This window comes from Triticum urartu, chromosome 2A (genome assembly GCF_056163025.1).
Source record: "Triticum urartu cultivar PI428250 chromosome 2A, HENAU_Tu73, whole genome shotgun sequence".
NCBI classification, from domain to species: Eukaryota; Viridiplantae; Streptophyta; class Magnoliopsida; order Poales; family Poaceae; genus Triticum; species Triticum urartu.
The window spans coordinates 36,956,596-36,964,452 of record NC_141874.1 but is presented as its reverse complement, the minus strand read 5'-3'; the positions used below and the strand labels follow the sequence as shown (position 1 = coordinate 36,964,452).

Genomic DNA, 7,857 nt, shown 5'->3' with positions numbered 1-7,857 from the left:
GAGTTCATGGGCCGGTTCGACAACACGCTCAACTACTACGGGGCCATGTATGATGCTCTAGAGGAGAGCGTACCTGCACACGGGGTCAGCAATGGAGCGGTCGGACATGGAATGGTGCCTGCTCCTGTATGAGATCAGGGATATCGTTGCATGTGATGGCGCGCAGCGCCGGGAGCGCCACGAGCGGATGGTGAAGTGAGCGGAGCGGATGACGGCTGCCGGATTCGCATCTACGGCGATGAGCGCAGATGCAGTGGCGCAAACGGTGATGCTGGGGCAGATGGTGACCGGCTGCAGCAGGGCATACATGGTTTCTAGTGAGAAGGATGTGTGCTTCTTCATCAACTGGCGCGACATCCTGATGTTCTCTGTCTCGACCTGTCGTGCGGTGTGACGAGGATCGCCATATATTGTGCCATGTGATATCTGCAGATTTCTCAATTCATTGCAACAATTTCATGCATTTGATGAATGTGCTTTAGTTTATTGCCAGAACTTCATGTTATCATTTTGAGTTGTTGTTGTTATCCTACTATGCGATAGGTGTTGTTTTATCTTATTCCAGAAGAAGAAGTTGGAAAATGTTCAAGACATTTGTGTTATTTTTGGAACCTTCAAAACATTTCGGTTATCTTTGAAACATTCAAGATGTGTTGGTTATCTTTGAAACATTAAAAACATACTAGTATGATAGCAAATCAATTACCACAGAACGTTTGACCTCTGTCTCTCCCTCCCTCTTTGTACGTCCCTCCCTCTCCCTCTCTCCCCTCTCTCTCTGCATTCTCGCAAGGACAAACATACACATGCGAGAAGAAATCATAACCTCTTCTAATGGGGCTTAGCACGATGACTACCCGACTGTCTCCCAACTTAGTATGATAGAAGAATATAAATATCCTTTTTGTGGCAGTATTCATCCCTTTAGTTTAGAGGAACAAAGTGCAAGTAAATGGATAAAATTTCCTTTATCCCAACCATTTAGGACAAACAAATGAAAGCTAAACTCCTCTGAGACCTGTTTTAGACCCTTCCCGTGGATAAGTAGTAGAGACAATCATATCTTTGTATAATAATATGTAGCAAGTGTTACTTTCTCTATTCTTATTAAGAAACATTAGTAACATCAATGTTATTTACACTTTTTTTGAACATGTCATTTACACTCTAATTAGATGTATATGTTCCTTTTTTTTATTTCTAACCGGTCCGACCCATGGGTTGATGACTAGTACTTTCAAACAGAAGAAATATTTGATTATCCTAAATCTCCTTATCCCCCATTGTCTAACTTTAAGTAAAATTTGTTTTGTCAAATCAAGAATTTATTCCTATCATCTGTTAAACGTCAAACGGGCACACTAGTGTATCAGTGAACTCACCTCTAAGGACAGCGTGGTCGGTGGATCTCGGAAACGGACTCAACGAGACATTCTTACACTCCAGCATCAATGGTAGTACGACATTACTCGTGCCGGAGGTGAGGTCGGCAGCGGCGCCTACTACAGCATCCCCGACGGCACCTCACCGCAGAATCAACATGAGCAGCACGCGATAGACCTGATCACACTTCTATATTCCTGCGCCACCGCGTTCGCCGAAGGGGACAAGGAGCTGATAAAGAAGGGGCTGGAGAGGATATGCAGAAGTCTCGCATCGGACAACATCGGCATGCCCCTGCACTGCCTCCTGTGTTCGTTAGACGACGCTATAGCACTACGCGTGGTCCACCCATTCCAGGGTGTGTGCCATGCCGTCCAACTGCACAAGATTACCCCCGCACCGTCGGTCGGCGCGGTGCACCGCCACTTTGCCGAGATGTGGTCGTTCCTCCACCTCGCCGGGACCATGACGAACTACACCATCATCGATGCTGCTCGGACGGAGAGGAATGTCGTACTCCACGTCGTCGATCTTGACGGCGCTGACGCAGCCCAATTACTCCTGCTCCTCCGCCTCTTTGCCAAGCGTCGGCGAGCGGGCGCACATGACCAAATCCTCCGTCTGACCATTGTCAACGAGGAGGTCGAGTTCCTGTCCGTTACCGGTGCACTCCTCGCCCGGGAAGCCGGGAGCCTGCACATCAGCTTCCAGTTCCACCCGCTGAAACTCCACATCAATCAGCTGCTCATCATTGAGCCCCTCGGTGTCAGGAGCGGCGAAGCACTGGTCATCGTTTCCACCCTACAGCTCCACTTTCTGCTCACCGACGAGTCTGTAGAAGTGGTTGCTCATCCTCACGACAGGAAAGGGAAAGCGCAGGCCCATGCTACCATGACGAGGGCCGACGCGCTCCTCCGCGACCTAGCGGAGCTATCGCCGAAGCACATGGTCGTGACGGAGCAGGAGGCCGACCATGACGGCGAGTTCATGGGCCGGTTCGACAACGTGCTCAACTACTACGAGGGCCTGTTTAATGCCCTAGAGGAGAGCGTACCTGCACGCGGGTCGGCAATGCAGTGGTCGGACATGGAATGGTGCCTGCTCCTATATGAGATCAGGGATGTCGTTGCATGTGACCGCGTGCAGCACCGAAAGCGCCACGAGCGGATGGCGAAGTGGGCGGAGCGGCTGACGGCCGCCGGGTTCATGTCTGCGGCGATGAGCGCAGACGCAGTGGCGCAAACGGTGATGCCGGGGCAAATGGTGACCGGCTGCAGCAGGGCGTACATGGTTTCCAGTGAGAAGGATAAGTGCTTCTTCATCCACTGGCGTGGCATCCTGATGTTCTCTGTCTTGACCTGTCATGCAGTGTGACAAGGATCACCAGATATGGTGACATGTGATATCTGCAGATTTCTCAATTCATTGCAATAATTTCATGCATTTGATGAATGTGCTTTAGTTGATTGCTAGAACTTCTTGTTATCATTTTGAGTTGTTGTTGTTATCCTACTTTGCGATGGCTGTTGTTTCATCTTATGCCACAAGCAAAAGTTGAAAATGTTCAAGACATTTTTGTTATTTTTGAAAAATTCAAGACGTTTTGGCTATCCTTGAAACATTTTCAAGACGTGTTGGTTATCTTTGAAACATTCAAGAAGTACTAATATGATAGCAAATAAATTACCACAGAACGTTTGACCTCTCACTCTCCCTCTCTCTTTGTACCTCCCTCCCTCTCCCTCTCTCCCCTCTCTCTCTCTCTTCCTGCATTCTCGCAAGGACAAACATACACATGCGAGAAGAAATCATAACCTCTTCTAATGGGACTTAGCACGATGACTTCCCGATTGTCTTCCAACTTAGTATGATAGAAGAATATAAATATCCTTTTTGTGGCAGTATCCATCCCTTTGGTTTAGAGGAGCAAAGTGCAAGTAAATGGATAAAATTTCCTTTATCCCAACCGTTTAGGACAAACAAATGAAAGCTAAACTCCTCTGAGACCTCTTTTAGACCCTTCCTGTGGATAATTAGTAGAGACAATCATATCTTTGTATAATAATATGTAGCAAGTGTTACTTTCTCTATTCTTATTAAGAAACATCAATAACACCAATGTTGTTTACACTTTTTTTGAACATGTCATTTACACTTTAATTAGATGTATATGTTCCTTTTTTATTGCTAACCGGTCCAACCCATGGGTTGATGACTAGTATTTTCAAACCGAAGAAATATACGATTATCCTAAATCACCTTATCCCCATTGTATAACTTTAAGTAAAATTTGTTTTGTCAAATCAAGAATTTATTCCTATCATCCGTTAAACGTCAAATGGGCACACTAGTGTATCACTGAACTCGCCTCTAAGGACAGCGTGGTCGGTGGATCTCGAAAGCGGACTCAACGGGACATTTGTACACTGCAGCATCAATGGTAGTACGACATTACTCGTACCGGAGGTGCGGTCGGCAGCGGCACCTACTACAGCATCCCCGACGGCACCTCACAGCAGAATCAGTATGAGCTGCACGCCATAGACCTTATTACACTTCTATATTCCTGCGCCACCGCGTTCGCCAAAGGGGACAAGGAGCTGATAAAGAAGAGGCTGGAGAGGATATGCAGGAGTCTCGCATCGGACGATGTCGGCAGGCCCCTGCATTGCCTCGCGTCTTCGTTTGCCGATGCTCTAGCACCACGCGTGGTCCACCCTTGTCAGGGCGTGTGCCGTCCCGTCCAGCTACACAAGATTACCCCCGCACCGTCGGCCGGCGCGGTGCACCACCACTTCGCCGAGACATGCCTGTTCCTCCACCTCGCCGGGACAACGCTGAACTACGCCATCTTCGATGCAGCTCGGGCGGAGAGGAATGATGTGCTCCACGTCGTCGGTCTCGACGGCGCTGACATGGCCCAGTGACTTCTGCTCCTTCGCCTCTTTGCCAAGGGTCCGCGAGCGGGCGCACATGACGAAATCCTCCGTCTGACCATTGTTAACGAGGAGGATGAGTTCCTGTGCATCACCGGTGTGCTCCTCGCCCGGGAAGCCTAGTTCCACCCGGTGAAAATCCACATCAATCAGCCACGCAACATCGAGCCCCTCGGTGTCAGGACTGGCGAAGCACTAGTCATGGTCTCCACCCTACAGCTCCACCGTTTGCTGGCCTACAAGTTTGTAGAAGTGGCTGCTCGTCCTCATGACAGGAAAGGAAAAGTGCAGGCCCATGCTACCATGACGAGGGCTGCCGTGCTCCGCCGCGACCTAGCGGAGCTATCGCCGAAGCACATGGTCGTGACGGAGCAGGAGGCCGACCACAACGGTGAGTTCATGGGCCAGTTCGACAACGCGTTCAACTACTACGGGGTCCTGTTTGATGCCCTGGAGGAGAGCGTACATGTACGCAGGTCAGCAATGGAGCGGTCCGACATGGAATGGTGCCTGCTCCTATATGCAATTAGGGATAACGTTGCCTGTGATGGCGCACAGCGTCGGGAGCGCCACGAGCGGATGATGGCCGCCGGGTTCGCGTCTGCGGTGATGAGCGCAGACGTAGTGGCGCAAACGGAGATGCTAGGGCAGATGGTGACCGGCTGCAGCAAGGGGCGTATAGGGTTTCCAGTGAGTAGGATGTGTGCTTCTTCATCCACTGGGGCGGCATACTGATATTCTCTGTCTCGACCTGCAGGCGTGCGGTGTGACGAGGATCGCCAGATATTGTGACATGTGATATCTGCAAATTTCTCAATTCATTGCAATAATTTCATGCATTTGATGAATGTGCTTTAGTTGATTGCCAGAACATCTTGTTATCATTTTGAGTTGTTGTTATCCTACTGTGTGATAGCTGTTGTTTCATCTTATGCCACAAGCAGATGTTGGAAAATGTTCAAGACATTTTTTTATTTTTGAAACATTCAAGACGTTTTGATTATCTTTGCAACATTCAAGACATTTTGGTTATCTTTGAAACATTCAAGACGTACTATTATGATAGCAAATCAATTAGCACAAAACGTTTGACCTCTTTCTCTCTCCCTCACTCTCTCTACCTCCCTCCCTCTCCCTCTCTCCCCCCCTCTCTCTCTCCACATTCTCGCAAGGACAAACATACACATGCGAGGAGAAATCGCAACCTCTTCCTATGGGGCCTTAGCACGACGACTTTCCGTTCTACTGTCTTCCAACTTAGTATGATACAAGAATATAAAATTCCTTTTTTGGCAGTATCCATCCCTTTGGTTTAGAGGAATAAAGTGCAAGTAAATGTATAAAATTTCCTTTATCCCAATTGTTTAAGATAAACAAATGAAAGCTAAACTCCTTTGAGCCCTCTTTTAGACCCTGTAAGGCAAGTGCCAGCTTTGGCCACACGGCTTATAAGCTGTTCCGTGACGGCGCCGGCAGCCGCCTAAGTTGTAGACACGTGGGAGATGTGTTTTTCCGAGTGTGTCCTGTAAGCCGGGTGCATTTTCCGGTTGATACCGTGTTATCCCTATAAGCCGAGACCTTTTTTTTTGCAACACTCGGCTTATAGATGGCCATAAGCCGAGTCCTTTAAATATGCATGGCTTATGGACATCATGGTTTTCTTTTCAAGACTCGGCTTAGAGGAACATAAGCCGAGTACAAGAAAAAAAGCACTCGGCTTATGGGCTAACACACGGGAAAACCGGATTTTCCTATAGTTCATGTGTGATTTAGTGCATTTCCTGATAAGGAAAATAATAAAAAATTGGACAATAAACAAGTAGGGTGCAAGAAGGCATATAGTAGCATCGACAGAATTATAAACAATCCATTTGAAATTTGAGAATAAGTACCATGATTAGTTCGTCCCCAATCTGGAGCACATGCAATGTGGGGTTGAGGTAGCCAACAGCCCGAAGCAGCAGAGCATTTCCAATCTTGATCTTGGCAGGGGTAATGTTGTATGCGTCCGCCTCCCAGAGTATGATGCAATCAAGCCTTGACGCTTCCACCATGGCGAGTTGATGTGACGGAACGGCATGCTAGAACAGCATGCATCTCAGGGAGGTGCACCGCATGATCTTTTCAGGAAGACTGATGAAGACGAGGGACCAGCGGTTCACGAAGACGAGTTCCTGCACGCCCTTCCTAACGAACGCCTTGATCCACTCCCTGAGCTTAGACATCTGGTTGTTGAGGTGGACGGATCGGAAAGGGCCCTCGTGGTAGCCGATGACTTGAGACGTGGCTCACCACCTTGTCGGGGTCATCAGGTCCGTTGCCGCTGCCATGGGGGATCAAGTTGTTGGCTTCGAGGTCGAGCGGGCTGGGGCACCAGATGTATCTCCAGCTTGAGGACAGGACGGTGGTGCTACTGGCCTCCTTCATGGGGATCTTGGACACGAACTGGCGTTCGATGTCTTCGGGGAGGGCGTTGATGTTGACGCGCTGTCCGCTGGAGTAGGAGGCTGACTCGATATCTGCAGAGGGAGAGGGTGGACTGTGTGGTGGTGATTGGCCCAGGTGGAGCAGGGAGGCAGTGCAAGATGTGGTCGATGATGATGTCCATGGCGTGGCAGGAGAGGTCACAGAGGCGGCCGACGATGTGAGTGTGAGGAGAGGTCAGAGCGGCGGCCGGGGAAAGTGAGACGGGAATGGAATGGGGATTGGCTGCGTGACCTCGATCCAAATTTGGATACCCTGGTAGTACTCCACCAGTGATTTTACACACTCTCTCAGACCTAGGGCTCCGTTCCAACATTTGAGCCGGTTGGTCGGGAGTCGGGACAGGGCGCCGCAGGAGTACGATATTCATGGGCCTTTTGTGACCTTCATATTTTGCTCTGGATTATTAACTCTTCGTCAGCCCTTTTTACGTCCTTCCGTTGACAAGTCTGGGAGATGCAATGTAGTCGGCACTCAATCACATATTATTGTCTACAGATTGGAGGAGTACAATATTCGTGGACACCCTTTTTAACATGTGAACATTTAAAAAATGGCATTAGCACTTTGAGAAATGTATGAAGATTATATTAAGCGTAATGAACATTTATTGAGGATGTGCGAAAAGTTAATAAATTTCATGAACATTTTTCTGAGTGCCTGGACCACTTTTGAAAATTACCTGAACAGTTTGTGAAATATGTGCAAACGTAATATGAGTGTATTTTATCCAAAATACACTCATATAAACAAAGAGAAAAATATTCCTAGAAAGGGTGCTGGAGTACCTACCTCCCGGGGCTCGTCGAGGGCAAGAGTGCCCTTCAAGCCATTTGTTCTGTGGTGGCATGCCATGTAGGCCTCTCCGGGGCTCTCCATGCCATCTGAACCCGGACAGCGCGCACCCAGGTGTCTCAGGTTGGCGGTCCATGATGGGTCATCCGCGCGTTCGGGGACACCGTTATTGGGCGGTGTTGGGAATGCCTGCAAGTAGGGCCCCGTGCGCAATGGCATCTCCGAACCCGCCTGTCAGCACCCTCGGCCTCGTGCGGCC

General features: G+C 49.0%; 2 pseudogenes; both read left to right on the top strand.

The window, feature by feature from the left end:
* The first annotated feature begins 238 nt into the window (after positions 1 to 238).
* On the top strand, positions 239 to 2,757 carry LOC147983355 (scarecrow-like protein 3; annotated as a pseudogene).
* Positions 2,758 to 3,221: 464 nt separating this feature from the next.
* On the top strand, positions 3,222 to 5,089 carry LOC147983354 (GRAS family protein TF80-like; annotated as a pseudogene).
* The last annotated feature ends 2,768 nt before the right edge of the window (positions 5,090 to 7,857 follow it).